Consider the following 15885-nt stretch of genomic DNA (forward strand, 5'->3'; position numbering starts at 1 on the left):
TGGGAAAGACATGTCCCAACTTCCTCATTTCCTTATGGCGGAAAGTTCATCCTGTTGTGTATCCTTAAAGCTACATGCTAGTTTCTTTAAGGTGGGGCTAGATAGGTGGTAAGAGGTGCTGGGACTGAGGCTAAAAATTGGGGGGAACTGAGATGTGCTGGTTGAACTATGACTGCCTGTCCTGAGACTCACCAATTGCTCCCCAATAATCCCCAACACCATGTCTCCCTTTTTCTAAGGTGTCTTGGCCATATCCTGCTTTAGAGTCAGGTCTTCAGTCCTGGAAAAGGCATTGAGACCAGCCTGGGGCAGAAGAAATGAATGCAAACTCTGGAGCTCAAATCTCAGCTCAGACTGTTCTTTAAGGTGTCCCTCTGACCCTCAGCTTCTTCATCTGGGTGATGGGAGTAAGAATTCCCACTCCGCATCCTCCCCAAGAGTGGTGTGGAACCCCGGAGGTGCTGCTTGTGAAGCAGTTGGACAACGGTAAATACTGCTTAGAAATAGGACTTACATGATGCCTCCCATTAACATGATCTCCCCATTTATGGCGTGCTCACCGTGTGCCAGGCCTGGTTTAGGCCAGGGTCACCTATGGTGGTCCTTTTGGTTAATCTCCAACCCCAGGAGGCTGCTTCTCTATTCCCGCCCATTTTACAGATGAAGATACTCAGGCTCAGAGAGGTTCAGAAATCTGCACAGGCCACACATCCAGAAAAGTGGTGGAGTGCGGGGTCTCAGACCAGCCTCCTGATCCCATGTGGAGTTCAAATGCAGAACTCTGAGGTCCAGAGAGGGGGGTGATTTGCCCATGTAGCTTTAAGAAAAACCAGATCACCTCTGGCCCCTCAGCTCCTATAGGCCCTGCAGTCATACTTCTCGTTGGCTGGGTTCTGGAGGGGTGATGCGTCCCAGGCAGGGGAGCATGTCTATAAATGGCAGTGGAAGGGAACCGGCCTCCTGCCCCGGGGGCAGCCGAGGACATGGAGCTGTGGCTTTTTGCTCACAGTCTCCAAGTGGCCTGGGTTTGTTGGGACAGGATCTCGGTGCATCCTGCAGGGATTTTGGCTGGGCCCCTGTAGAGGAGGCTGAGGTTACTGACTTTGGGGAGCATATCGGGTCTCCCTGCAGGACCGGGACCCAGGATGCCTGCCTGCTGGCTTGGAAACGTTTGTTTCCAGCTCTTGGGCCACCAGAGGCCTTTGCTCTCTGGACGCCTATTGCCCCATCTGTATAATGGTGACACCATAATAACAGAAACATAAAAACATATTTCATTTTCTCAAGCATTCAGTGAGCCCCATGCTTTGGGTGGGGCTGGGAGCTTAAGGATTTGCCTAAGGTCATGCAACCCACAGAACCCAGTGGTGGGCCAGGATTTGAACCCGGGTGGTCTTGGCTCCATGGGTCTGTGCTGTTTCTTCATAGATTTAGGATCCTCTCCACTTCTGCCCCTCCTGGGATTCTAGAGCCCAGGGTAAAGGCCTCAGACCCAGCAAAGGGCAGTCAGCCCCTCAGGCTTCCCATCCCTGGATTTCTGGCAGCCACTGAAGGGCCGAGCATAGGGGCTCCAGACCAGGCTTGTTCTCTGTACTGGAAGGCAGGGGCCTAGGGTTCTGTGTCCACCCCCTTGCTGCCTCCATGACCTCAGGTAAGCCTCTTCCCCCCTACATTGCTGCTGATGGGTGCTTATTCAGTTCCCTCAAAGTGCTGAACTCCAGGTGTATGATCCTGAGACCTCTCCTCTAAAACCTCCTTTCATTTCTCTCCACTTTCACTCTGAGTCCCAGGAGAAGTGGAGGAGCTGAGGATAAAAGGTTAAATGCGTCTGGGTTGGAGGGGCTGCTGGATCGCCCTCTCTTCTCCTTAAAGGAGAAAGGCACCTACCTGGTGTCCAGGGCTGGCCGGTCTTTGCATTCACTCCCGGCTTCTGCCACCCAGCCGGCTCAGAGCCCAGGTGAGGAGTTCCAGGTGAGGTGTAAAGGGAGGCGGTGCAGTTCTCATCCAGCGGCCTTAAGAGCACCCGCCCTCCCTCCTCCCTATACACGCACGAGGCCAGGCTCCGCCCCTTATGGATGGGCAGGGACTCAGGTGGGCCTGGCAGGGGCGGGCAAGGAAAGCGTTGGGTGGTGGCCCGATGGGGCTGGGTGTGTGCGTGGGGTACTGCTAAGTTTCCTGCTTGGCCCCCCACCCCTGGTACACCATATTTCAGAGGAACCCTTGCTGGGCTTGGGGCCTGTTAGGAATGTGCTTCAGGTATTCCTCTTGCCAGCCAGGAATACCTGCCTTCTCTGTGTGCATTTCTCCTTTGGCTTGTCGCTTATAAGGGCACTTGTGATAGCATTTAGGGCCACCCAGATAATCCAGGGTGATTCATCTCTAAATTCTTAATTTAATTTCATCTGCAAGCTACTTTTTCCAAATAAGGTAACATTTAAAAGTTCCAAGTGTTAGGACTTGATATTTTTTGAGGGCCATTATTCAACCTACTACATGTGGCTACTAGAAAACTGAGAATTACGAGTCTGCACATATATTTCTGTTGGACGCCTTTGGGCCTGAGGGAGCTGGAGAAGGAATCTCTGTTTCCTGGAGGTGATTCCAAGTGGAGGGAGGCATGGCCAGCTGGGCTAAGGGTGGCAAGAAAGAGGACAGGGTGTTTCCAGGCCCTGGCGGTGGTCTCAGGGCAAGTGTGGGGACTGTGCTGGGGGAGAAATCCAGACTGACAATGTGTGCAAATGCCCCCACTCAGTTTTCTCCTAGTGAGCCCTCCTGGGCCGGGGAGGTTGGCACTGATGCTGTAGCCTGGTTAGGCAACAGTTCTGTACACTGACTGGGCTGGGCATGTGGCTTGTTGTTGATCAGCACAGTTGTGGGGACACTGGTTTGGGGAGGCAGCTTGGTGGGTTGTTCCTGACCCCTGACTCACTTAGGAGGTAGTTCTCGAAATCAACAGACTCTTTACTTTTCTGAGGTGGAGGAGGGGGATCAGTTCCGAAAGTAGGGTCCATGTTTTTTTTGGGAGCCATTTATGCAGGTACAGCCTATTCCTCTATCCCTTCCGGTAATTTTGTAAGCATGGAATTACCTGCATGAAATTCCTTTCTGCTTAAATTAGGTAGTGTGGTTTCTGTTTCCTGTCAGTGACTGATGCAGGTGGGCTGGGTCAGGGGGTTGGCCTAACAGCCTGGTTTCTCAGTGGTGGGCAGTGGAGACAGAGCAGGAGCAGGAATTACAGGGAGAGCAGGGATTGCAGGGAGAGCAGGGCATCCACATGTCTGTGTCAGAGAAAGACCATTTTGCTTCAGGTCTGCTGAGCCCCCTGAGCAGGTAGCAGAGCTATAAACTTAACTTTTCTCTGGGATGCTTCATTTTTGGGTGCTAAGACAGATGCAGAGATTGGGGAGGGATGTGCTTTGCTACAGTGGGACAAAGAACTAACCTGGGTGGTTAGCTTCTTAAATGTTGTAGGATTTGTTTGAAGCCTGCAAGACTGAAATGACTAGGAAGAGCTTTTCAACAGAGACCATAGTGAGAATATGGGGACCTAAAAACCAGGTTCTGCTCCAAAGGTCAGTCTTGGCTCTCTGGACACCTGACTTCATACTTGGTCTCCATTGCCAGTTTGCTGGCATTGCCAGATGCTCCAGAAAAGACAGCTACCCCCTCAGGGGCTCTGGCTACCTCTGAGCAGAAGGAAGTCTTGTTTTCCTTCTCCTGTTGCAGGGGGCAAAGTGAGGAGAGGAATGAGGTCTTCCTTGTCCTGGGGAGGGGATTCTGGTTTTTATGGTGTGGCTCCCCTCGGTGAGGGGGGGGGTTCTGGTCTTGCTCTTCTGTATCTCTGACTCTCAAGCCACAACACGTGCATGGCTGAAACTCCACCTGCCGGCCAGGTGAGTAGGGACATCTGTATTACAAATGTCTCCACCCAGGTCTTGGTGAGCCCCAGGTGTCTCTAAAGCCAGAGTTGGAGGGGCCTTTAGGCATTGTGGATATCCCTGAACCCAAACTTGATTGTTTATAAGTCCTATCGGTAAAAAATGTTGAGCAGTACCCTCTATATCTATTTATTTATAAATCACATATGTGAAACTTTATAAACCAGACATAGGAACTACTTACATCTACTAGTACACTAGCAGGTACATTACAACAATGTGTATACATTACAGTATATGTGGTATACATTATGCAGAGATGTATACATTGCATCATGCATATTTATATTATGTACATTATAAAACCATATAAATGAAAAATATAATAAATGTAATGCTTTAAGATAATTTGATGACATTCATTTAATAATGGTATAAAATCCCTGACAGTCAGGCAGTGTGATGGAATATGCTAATTTTTGAAAATCCTGGTTTAACATTTTGTGGAACAGGGACTAGAATGTGTGGTCCTGAATTTGGTTTATACAGTTTTAGAGGCTGAAAGTAGCTTCATGACCATGCCTAGACCTAGCACATCAGGGGCCTGGTGGCCTCAGCTCCTCCAATCGTGACATTCACTTACCAGTTTTCAATGCCGTCTCCCCATTATGCACGGGTTTTGTTCAAAATTGACTTTCAAATTTCTGTCTTCTCTCATGTCAATCAGTTGTTCTTGTAAAGAAATTGGAATATGTTGCATTTTAATACTTTCAGCAAATGGGTTTTAAACCCACTCAAATCTTTCATTTGGAAGATTTTTATGCAAGTTAAACAACTTCTTTCTTTTTTTGGAAGGGTGGATGGGAAAGATCATGAGAATACACAAGGTTTTCAGCATCACCATCATATAACCAGAGGAACACTTTCAAAATTTATTTCTAAATCACACTATTTTCCTTTCAAACAGTTACAGCCTCAACAACTGTTTAAACTTCACCTTCACCCCAATGGAAAAGCGATTTTACTTTTGGAACTCTCTAATGTGGCATTCGAATACCAGACAATGCTCATTACTCTTTATGAGGCCCCACGTGGGTAAGAGGAATGATACTCTGCGCTCTTACCCACCGCCATCCCTGCCCGCTCCCGGGCCTTCATTTCTTGAGCCCAGCTGTGGCAGCCTGGTGAACATGGTGTCTGGCCCCGGAGCAAACAGTGGGGGCCAGATTCTTTAAGATTTTGTGAGGCAGCTGAGTGCAGGAGTTATAAGGTTAGATTCTGGGGTTGGGCCCCCAGTTTTCCCCATAAATGTGGCACGAGTCTCTGGATCTGTTTCCTTGCCTGTAAATGCAGGAATGTCATGGGCTGTTGGAAATTACGAGCTATGGCCAGTACGCACCGAGCATTCTTTTTTTTTAAAGATTTATTTTTTTATTCATGCATCCAAGAACTGGAGTACAGGCCAGAGGTATGGGGGGGGGGGCGGTAAGGGGATTCACCAGAGAAAGAGTGGGGAGCAGAACAGGCAGATGTACTGAAATACACTGCTGAGGGGAGCAGCAGGTGAGGAAGGAGAGGTCTGCTGTGCCATGTGGGTAGCTCCCTGGCCAGGGATTGAACTCGTGCTGCAGTGGCTGCTGATAGCTTCATAGTATTGTGACTTAACCCCTTGTGCCACCAGGGAGGCCCTGCATAGAGCATGCCTAAGTGCTGAGAGCTTTTAGGCTCATTGGTCTGCTGACTATGTGGGGTCCTCCAAGGTGGGGACCATATCATTTCTCTCAGGATCCCTGCTGGCCCTGGCGGGTGTGCAGGATGGGTGGTTCCTGTCCCGGGTTGCTCTTGGTCTTGTGGTGGGAGAGGACTTAGAGCTCTCCATGACGCAAGGCAGGCTGAAACACACTGTAGAGGGATAAAAAGTGTTTCCTGGGGGAGATTAATTCTCTTGGGTCTTAGATGGAAGGCTTCATGAAGGAGGTAGCAGTATATCAGATCCTTGAAGGGGACAGGGCAGAATTTTGGCCACAGAAGGGGGCCATGGTTGCTCTAGGTTAGGTAAAGCTCCCAGGAGTAAAGTCCTGAGGTAAAGAGCACTGGACAAACCTGGCTGGAGCAGGTGCCCCCTGACATTGCCAAGGCCTAGGGAAATTACTAATGCAGGCAGTGGTAGGGAGAATTCTGAAGATGGCCTATCCCAAGATCCCTGGTTACAAAATCAGATACTAATCAATGACGGGATCTTGCAGATAAAGTTAAGTCCCGAGTCAGCTGGCTATAAAATATGGAGAGGGGCCTCCCTCGTGGCACAAGGCGTTAAGACGTAGCACTGTGAAGCTATCTGCAGCCACTTCAGTGTAAGTTGCATCTCCTGCCAGGGAGCTAACCCACATGGTGCAGCAGACCTCTCCTGTCTCGCCTGCTGCTCCCCTCAGCAGTATATTTCAGTAGATCCGCCTGTTCTGCTCTCCACTCTGTCTCTGATGAGTCCTCTCAGCCCCCATACCTCTGGCCTGTACCCAGTTCTTATGTGCATAAATAAATAAATCTTTAAAAAAATATGGAGATTAATTAGATGGGTCTGACCTAATCAGGTGAGCTCTTTATAAGAAGATTTTCTCTCCTTTGGTGGCAGAGTAGGATGTTAGAGAGACTAAAAGCATGAGAAGGATTTGACTTAAGAGCAACTCTTGGCTGACAGCCAGCTTGGAAATGGGAACCTCAATTCTGCAGCCACATGGAAGTGAATTCTGCCAACAATCTGAATGAGCTGAGAGTGGATTCTTTCCCAGACCCTCCGGACATGAGCCCAGCCTGGCCGACACCTTGATTTTGGCCTTGTGTAAGCGGAGCACTGAGTCCATCCGGACTTCTGAAGTTCTGACCTAGGAGCTGTGAGTTCATAAATGGCTACGAATTTACCCACTAAGTCTGTGGTCACTTGTTACACAACAATAGAAGACAAATACAGATGAAAACCACAATTTTAAGATTCAAAAACTGTAAGTCAAGCTTATAAACTGTTAATCAGATAAGTTCTGCTCATCTGTCTTGACATATTTACCTTTGCAATGAACTTGAAGGCCAGGGTTAAATTCATAATTCTCTGATGACTTAGAATTCTGTGCCAGCAGGCATCTGATCAGGGAGGGCTGGTGCCTGGAACCCAACCCCTAGCTTGTGGTCAGACTCCTTTCTCTTCTCACTCCTGGTTCCATCCTGCACCAGAAGGGGTGGTCAGCTCATGCTGCATAAGTGAAATCTTATTCTCTCTCCCCTGCAAACAGCTGTCCCTTGCCTGCCCCTTGACCCAGGGTGCAGTTTGCCTTTGGGAAAAGGAACTTGGAGAAGTCTCAGGGCGTTTAGGCAGGAATGTAATGGTCCTCGGTGTGCTCAGTGTGGCTGAAGAGCTGTGGCTCTTGGAGGTACACCCCTGTGAAATGTGGAGTCCACAGGTCAAGCTGGAGCAGGATTCCTCTGGAGCTGGGAACCTGGGGCAAGGAACTTACCCTTGATAGCATGAAACCATGAGTGACATTTAGTGGATTACAGTGCTGTGCAACCTCCTTGTCTATCTAGCTCCACAATACTTTCAACAGTCCAAAAGGAAACTCTACCCATGAAGCTGTCACCCCAACTCCCTCTTTCAGACCCTGGCATAACCACTAATCTGCGTTCTGTCCTAGCTCTGACTATTTCATAGGACTGGAATCACAATATGTGGTCTTTTGTAGCTGGCTTCTTTCACTTAGCATAATGATTTCAAGGTTCATCCAGGTTGTGACATGAATCAGCACTTCATGCCTTTTTATGGCTGAGTAATATTTCATTGCATGGACACACCACATGTGTAGGAGTCTTTCTTTCGAGGCTCTAAGATGAAATTGGGCTGGGGTTGGGTTGTTAGTTGGTGACTCTGCCTCTTTGTCCTTCTCTTTTCTGTGCTTCTCATTACTCTAGAATATGCTGCTGGGGCCTGGGGACCCAGGGAGACAGCCAGTCTCACCACGTCCCTTAGTCTTTGCAACCTGATCCTGAAATCCCGCCCAGCGGTGGCGGCAGCATCAGACACAGCTGGTATGACCTCGTCCCAGGAGGATGCTCCTGTTCAGGATTCCCAGCTGTCTCTGGTCAGAGTGCACTAGCCAGGAAAAGCTGCAGCCCTTCTCTGGTGACAGTTCTGAGGTCAAACAGGGTGGGAGGCTGCTGCAGGGGCATGGCAGGGGCGACAGAGTCTCAAGAGCCCTGGGCTTGCTAAAGCCCTGAGCCTGGGGGGTGCAGGGAGTCCAGCCTGGCACGGGGCGAGTCGGCCCCACACCCAAAGAGATGCTTAGATCTTCACTTTCAAAGCCTGTTTTCCAGAGAAATTTAATTCCACATTGTTTGTTCTCCGCTCCGCAGACGCCTCAGCTGAGGAAACCACGGGAATCTCATTTGAAGAAGAATTTGGCCCCTGGAGCCCCCTCCCCACTTGCTGGTGGGAGGGTGCCAAGACTCCAGCGGCTGCTGCCACACCAGCAAAGCCGGAGCCACAGGAATGCAATGAGGTCACCTGGGGACAGCGAGGGGTGGCTGGACGGTGAGTGGGCCGCGAGCCTGTGGGCCTGCGTCGTCACATGGGGGTCTGCCGTTTTGGGAAAGGAACATCGGCCCTCAATGGGACTTTAGCTCTGCCGCTTGGGCTGCGTGGCCTCACCTGGGTCCCGCTATGCTCACCTGGCCATTCTGGCCTCTGCCAGAGTCGGATGAGGAGCTGAGCTTGGCGGTGAGGGAAGACACATATGGGGGAGGAGGACTCTGGGAGCAAAGAGGTGAGGGAGGGTGGAATTTTCTAGTCTCCAGCTCTGTAGCCGATCTGGGAGGCACTCTCAGGAAACTTCTATATCAGGGAATCACAGCGGATGGGAACGACATAGCTATACAATCAATTTGCCCAGGTGTTTACGTAAATGCCCAGCATTGCCCAGGTGTTTACGTAAATCACTGTACTGCTCCTTCCAGGAATCTTATGGTGTGGCTGGCGTTATTCCCTTTCACAGATGAGGAAACTGAGGAAGATGAAGGGACTCAGAGTGACAGACCCTCGGGCCTGGGCAGAGGGCAGCTGTCCCCAAGCTGTGTCCTTCCAAACCATGTCACTGTTCCCTGACGTGGCCCTCAGAAGTGTGTCTTGGTGGGATTACACCACAAGCACACTATTGTTGAACTGGAATAGACCTGGTGCACTTCACAGTTGGGGAAATTGAGGCCTGTGGGGGGAAGCAGCTTGTCCTGAGTCACTCAGGCAGATGGCAGATCTGACCCCTGAGACTCTCTGGCCATTTGGCCCAGCATCCCCAAGACCAAGACTGTCTTTAGGTCCAGCAGGACAGAACCTTGTCTACACAGGGTCAAAGCCAGTGCATTGGTCTGATCCTGCCTCTGGGCCTGAGTAAGAGGTGAAAGTGCGGGCGCCCTGTGTCCGCTTTCATGATGACAGGGCTCAGGAGCGCCGGGCTGGTCTTAGCAGGTATGTCTTACCTGTGCTGGGGTGAGGGCAGGAAAGACCCCACCTTCCCATCTCACCGGTTGGCCCGTGTTCATGAGGGCTGTCTGGGAGAGTCTTTGTGCTTGAACTGCAGAAACAGAGATGAAATTTTATCCCTGCCTCCAAGGAGCTCAGGGCCCAGCCAAGAGAGGCAGATCTGGAACTAAACAATGCCTATTTCATGACATCCTTTCTGTGAAAGGGGCCATAGGAGGTAGACGGGGAGTAGGGGGAAGTTGGGGTGGACTTTCTGGAAGAGTCAGGGCTAAGCCTCTAGAAGGGTTATTTGCCAGGTGGATAAAAGAGGTTATTGGGTCTAGAAAGTGCGTTCAGCAAGTGCAAGGGGATGGGCCTGTGTCAGGTGGTGGTTGGAGCACACAGGGTGGGGTGCTGATAGCGGTATGGGGGTGTTAGGTTGGCTCGGGGGTGATGCCAGACCTGGAAACCTTCGTAGCATCCAGAGGTGTCCCGACTGGCCTGAGGGAAGGCCTGAAGGACTCTGACCAGGGCGCTGACGCTACAGATCTGCGGCATGGAAGGTTTGCTGCCCCATTAGGGGGATGTGATGAGGGCGGGGAGCACAGCTAGGGAGCTGCACAGTGTTCTGGGGGAAGGCGTGAGCTACCCTTAGGCTGGGTAGTGATGGAGAAGATTAAGGGGTGACAGGACTGAGGGCCTGTGATGAGTTGGTTGGGGTGGTGGGAAGAAGGGAATTGGTTTCTGGCTCAGATAACTGAATCTTTGGGGTGGCTTTTATCCCAATTGGGAAAATGGGCCTGATGGTGGGGGATGGAGATTCATATAAGTTTAGGACCCGCTGATTGGAGGTGCCCATGGGATATCCGCTTGGTGAGGCCAGGTGATGGTTGATGGAAGGATTTGGAGACCAGAAGAAAAGTTAGGCCTGGGGTTAGGCATTTCAGGATCATTACCCTTAATCAAATGCAGATGAGTTAAGGGATCACAGAATGCTCTGGAAGCAGGGTGATTTGGGTAGAAATGGTCCTGTCCTGCCCTATCCCCTCAGCATTACAATCTCGCGGCTCTGCCGGATCGGACCTTCTCTGTGTCAGGATGGGCCCAGCTTGTGCAGGGGGCAGGCTGGGAGTTTCCCCAGTGCCAGCTGAGAACTGGACAGTAAAACCCACAGTTCCCCGCCCTTAGGGAGGGATGTTCCTCAGTGTCTCCCCTTGGTCTGCCCCATGAGGGAGGGAACTGGCTTTCCAGGGGTGCGTGCCAGTCCCCTTACTGGTTTCCTCTCCTCTGTCCTTTCCATTTTCCTACCAGCACTTCCTGGGGTCACTTCCCAAGTGGCTGGTGTGCTCATTCTTGTCTTAGAGCCTGCTTCTGGGGGAACCCAAACCAAGGCCGTGGTTTCCTTGGCAGGATGAGGGCGCATTGACTGCTTCCTCTGTGTCTCCACACCAGCTGGCCTGGAAGTGACTTGCAGGTGCTTTCACTGCTGGTCTGTGTGCCCTGACAGCCAGTCACAGGGCTGTTCAGCGAACTGTTGCTGAATACATGAATGAGTAAAGCCATCAGTGGCTCCTCAGACGCTTAGGGTCAAGACCAAACTCTTCACAAGGCCCACGAGGTCCTCCTATCTGTCCATTCTCTGCTCTCCCAACTCCATGCTGCTCCTCTTTCCCTAGAGCTTTCCATGCTTCCAGATGGCAAATGCAGCTCTCTCTACTTCATATGTTCCTCACCCCACCCTGGGCCTCTGAGCACAGGCCCATTTAACTCTTCTTACCTCCTCTGCCTTTTCTTCTTCTCCCTCCTCCCTGCCCAGCCCTCTCAGCCCAACCTGATGGAGTCCTATTGGTCTATCCTCCATACCAGTTTGTATCTCTTCATGTTCCCTATCAGACATGAGTTATGGGTTTATGAAAAAAAAAATTTTTTAAGGATTTATTTATATAAGAACCGGGGTACAGGCCAGATTTGCAGGAGGGTGAGAGGATTCACCAGAGACAGAGCGGGGAACAAAGCAGGCAGACTGATGAAATACACTGCTGAGGGGAGCAGCGGGCGAGACAGGAGAGGTCTGCCGCACCATGTGGGACACTCGCCGGCCAGCCAGAATCAAGCCGGCACTGCAGAGGCTGCGGACAGCTTCACAGCGTGGCGCTCAACCACCTGCGCCACCAGGGGAGGCCCTTATGAAATTATTTAAACAATGTTTAGTCAGGTAATTTGCAAGCTGTTTTGATTATGACACACAGAAAGAAATACATTTTTTGCTGAGACCCAGTTCCTATCATACATGTAAAGCTAAACAATGCTTTTCTTTCCTATGTGGGATTTACTGTTTTCTATCCTATCCCATTCCACCCCATTTGGTTCTGTTCTATTCTGTATCTCATTTTAAATGATGCTGGCTATAACTCATTAAATGAACTGCAGCTTCCAGATTGAGAACTGGTCTGTACACTAGGCTAGAAGCCTGTAAACTCGAGAGTTGGGGTTGGATCCGCTTTTACTTACCGCTGTAGCATCAGGGTAGAGCAGAGTAGCTGGTGTGCAGAGAGGCGCTGCAGCAATATTTGTTGAATGACTGTACGATAACGTACGATATGTGTGAATAAGCGAATGAATTGTCTACCCCACCCAGACAGGAAAGTGTGGCTTTGATCAGATTCTTCCGTTGCTCAAAAAGTCAGCCCACTTCCTGTAGCTTTGATCTGTAACCCTTTTTCTAAACTGTCCAACCTCAGCCAACAGCTCCCTGTAGCTCATATCCTGCTTTTTGGCTACCTTATCTCCCTCTCCAAATATTCCTCAGCTTTCCCATCTAGATGAGTATGTTCCTTCCCACACCTTTGGCATATTGTGGGGCAGCTCTTATATCATATACTTCCCAATTTCAGCCTCCTAGGATGCAGGCCATATTTGGGTCAGGTGTACCCTTCAGTTGGGGGTGGGCATTGGTCCACAGCCTGCTAATGATTTTTGGAGCAGGAGGGTATGGGCAGGAGCGTAGCCATTGTTAAAATAACCAGACAAATGTATTATTACAAAGTGTGAAAGATGTTCTGGACGTTGTTTTAAGCATATGTAATGGAGAACCTGCCTCTAGGGAATTAGCGAGGGCTTCCTCAGGAGAGAGACGGTTAATCTGAAGACGATACAGGTTAGCCAAGCAAAGAAGGTGAAGGAGAGAGAAAGAGCTGGCAGGTGGAGGAAACTGCAAATATAAAGGTCCTGAGGTAGGAGTGATTGTGGTCCCCTTGAACCCCCAAAGAAACTTTAGTCTTTCTGGTGCACAAAGACAGGCTTACCAACATTGCTAAAAAAAGATATGGTATTGGGCCTCCCTGCTGGCACAAGGGGTTAAGCACAGCACTGTGAAGCTATCTGCAGCCTTAGCAGCATGAGTTTGATCCTCAGCCAGCCAGGGAGCTACCCACACGGCACAGCAGACCTCTCCTGTTTCGCCCGCTGCTCCCCTCAGCATTGTATTTCAGTCAATCTGCTTGTTCTGCTCTCTACTCTGTCTCTGGTGTCCCCCATACATCTGGCCTGTATCCCAGTTCTTGTATGCATAAATAAATAAATCTTTAAAAAATATATGGCATTAACACAAAAGAGATACATGGACCAATGAAACAGAATGGAAAATCCAGAAATAAATCCATGCATATAAAAGCACCTAATCTATGATAAAATACCCATGGCCATAAAATGGAGAAAAGACAGTGTCTTTAATAAATAGTCCTGGGAAACTGGAAAACACACGTAAAAGAATGACGTTGGATTACTCTAACATCAAACACAAAATTAAATTCCAAATGGAGTAAATATTTAGATATAAGACCTACAACAATAAAATACATAGAAAAAAGCTTTGGTGAAACATTTCACAATATCAACAATAAAGTTTTTTTTTGGTGACTCAACCCCTATAGCAAGGGAATTAAAAACAAAATAAATAAGTGAGATTACATCAAGTTAAAAAGCTTCTATGTAGCAAAATAAAATTCAAGACAGTTAAATAGACACCCTACTGATGGGAAAAAATATTTACACAGTATATAACTGAAAAGGGGTTAATATCCTAGATCTATACAAAACTCATACAATTCAATAACAAAACAAAAGACCCAATTAACAAATGGGCAGTGGATATGAACAGACACTTCACTAATGAGGAGATCCAGAAAGTCAAAAGAAATTCCAAAAAATGTTCATCGTCACTTGTAATACGAGTGATGTAGATTAAAACAATAATGAGATTCTGCCTCACAACCTTGAGAATAGCACATATGAAAAAGATTCCCAACAACAAGTTTGGCAAAGATGTGGTACAAAAGGAACTCTATTGCACGTCAGTGGGAATGGGAACTGTTGCAACTATTATGGAAAACAGTCTGGATTTACCTTAAAAATGAAAACTAGAAGTAAATACCCTTAACCCAGCAAGCCTCCTCAGGCATATATCCACAGAATGGGAAACCATCAACAGCAACAAAGAAACACCCACATATTCCACGAGAGTCACAGCAGCATTTTTTATAATAGCTGGACACGGAGGCAGCCTAACTGTGCTTCAATGGACAAACTGGCCAAGAAGATGTGGCACATACACAGCATGGACTATGACAGGAGCACAGGAAAGGATGACATGCAGCTGTTTTCAACAAAATGAAAGGAATTTGAAAAAATTTTATGTAGCAAAGCAAGTCAGAAAGATAAAAACAAATATCAGACATTCATGTAACAAACATGATTCGACAATATAAACATGCTTTAAAAAAAACAATGCAACAGGGAGCCTCCCTGGTGGCACATGGGTTAAGACACAACCTATGAAGCAATCCACAGCCTCTGGAGCATGAGTTTGATCTCCAACCGGCCAGGGAGAAACCCACATGGTGCAGCAGACCTCTCCTGTTTTGCCCGCTGCTCCCCTCAGCAGTGTATTTCAGTCAGTCTGCCTGTTCTGCTCCCCACGCTGTCTCTGGTGAATCCTCTCACCCCCCTGCTCCTCTGGCCTGAACCCCAGTTCTTGTATGCATAAATATATAAATCTTTAAAAAAACACCCCACAACAATGCAACAAGCAACAAATCCTGGGCCTGGAGGTAAGAGGGCTGGGGAGGGGAAGGGCCAGGGGACATGAGGGATGGTGGTGGAGGAAAAATTTATTATGCTGCTTACTTTTGTCACTAGTCATTTTACATAGTTTACTAGAAAATCAAAAGGTTTCATAGAAAAAAAGAAAGAAAAAGAAAAAGGGCTTCCAGGGATGCAGCAGGAGACCTCCTGCCTGGTGGGCCAGGGTAGAGATTTTGGATTGATTCCCAAAGCAGTGGGAAGCAGCAGTGTTTGAAGAAGCTGGTCGACCATTTTGAAAGATTCTTTGGCAATAGTGTGGCTAGAAGACGGGGTGGTGGTCAAGTGAGGAAGGCTGTGGCAGCTTCCTTCCCAGAGCGAGCAGCCTTAGGGTGGTGGAGATGCCGCATGTGACTGACTTGTACTTAGTAGGCAGTCTGTTCATTCTACACTTTCAAACACCCACTGCTCTGTGCTGAGTGGCCTGGGGAGCAGGCCAGGCTGGCTCTCAGTGCGGGAGGGTCTCGAGCTGGTGCAGAGAGCCAGGTTGGACTGCAAAGTGGCCTGAAGGTTCAGAGGCTCAGGTGCCCCAGGCTGGTCCGGCAGAGAGGAGCCCTTAATGGGTGGTCTCCTGCAAAGGCCTTGAGCACTGGGTGGAGAGGCTTCAGGCTCTGGGAGAGGAATCCATGAAGGCCTCCTCCCTCAGTGCCTGAGGCAGCAAACTAGGTGAGGGCAGGAGTCCAGCGAGGTGCTCACTCCTGTCTGTCTTCCGGCCTCTGAGTCACTTTCCTTGGAAGTGCAGTGATGACTCACTGAGCTGCCCTTCACACCTGCCCTTCCGGGGGTGGGGGGTGGGGCAGACCTGGAGGAGTCCTGAGGTATCTCTGGTAGCAAGGCTGACCACCAACCCCGCTCCAAATAAGGCCTGGGTCTCCCTCCCCATTTGGAGAGCGAGGGCAGGTGCTTTTTTTTTTTTTTTTTTTTTTTTTGTGCCGTGAAACTGGAAGTCCTGTAAGAACTTGAGGAGTGTTTCTACCAGTGCCCACCTGCACAGCCTCACTGTAGCCCACCCCCTCTGGAGTGGCAGAGCAGCAGAAGTCACCCTGGGATACCCACCCAGCCCTCCGGCCCTCCAGTGCTCAGCCGGGTCTGCCGGTCATCACCCACATCCTTCCTTTCACTGAGAACCTTCTCTGCCAGACCCCAAGGAAAGAACCAGCAAGACAAGTTTCTCTGGGCTTGCCCCAGAAAGCCCATGTCCAGAGTCACTTGGTGGTCCCAAAAAGAAAAAAAGAGAAGTGTCAGCCCCATCTGAGGCACAGCTTGGGGTGGTTCGGGGCGTAGAATTGTCTGCTCCTTCCCAGCAGCCTGGGTGGTCTGCAGCGGGGTGGGAGTCAGAAGTCTGGGTGTGAGTCTGGCCCTAACTTC

The sequence above is a fragment of the Talpa occidentalis genome, unplaced genomic scaffold (genome assembly GCF_014898055.3).
Source record: "Talpa occidentalis isolate TD23 unplaced genomic scaffold, MPIMG_talOcc4v2.1 talOcc4.7, whole genome shotgun sequence".
NCBI classification, from domain to species: domain Eukaryota; kingdom Metazoa; phylum Chordata; class Mammalia; order Eulipotyphla; family Talpidae; genus Talpa; species Talpa occidentalis.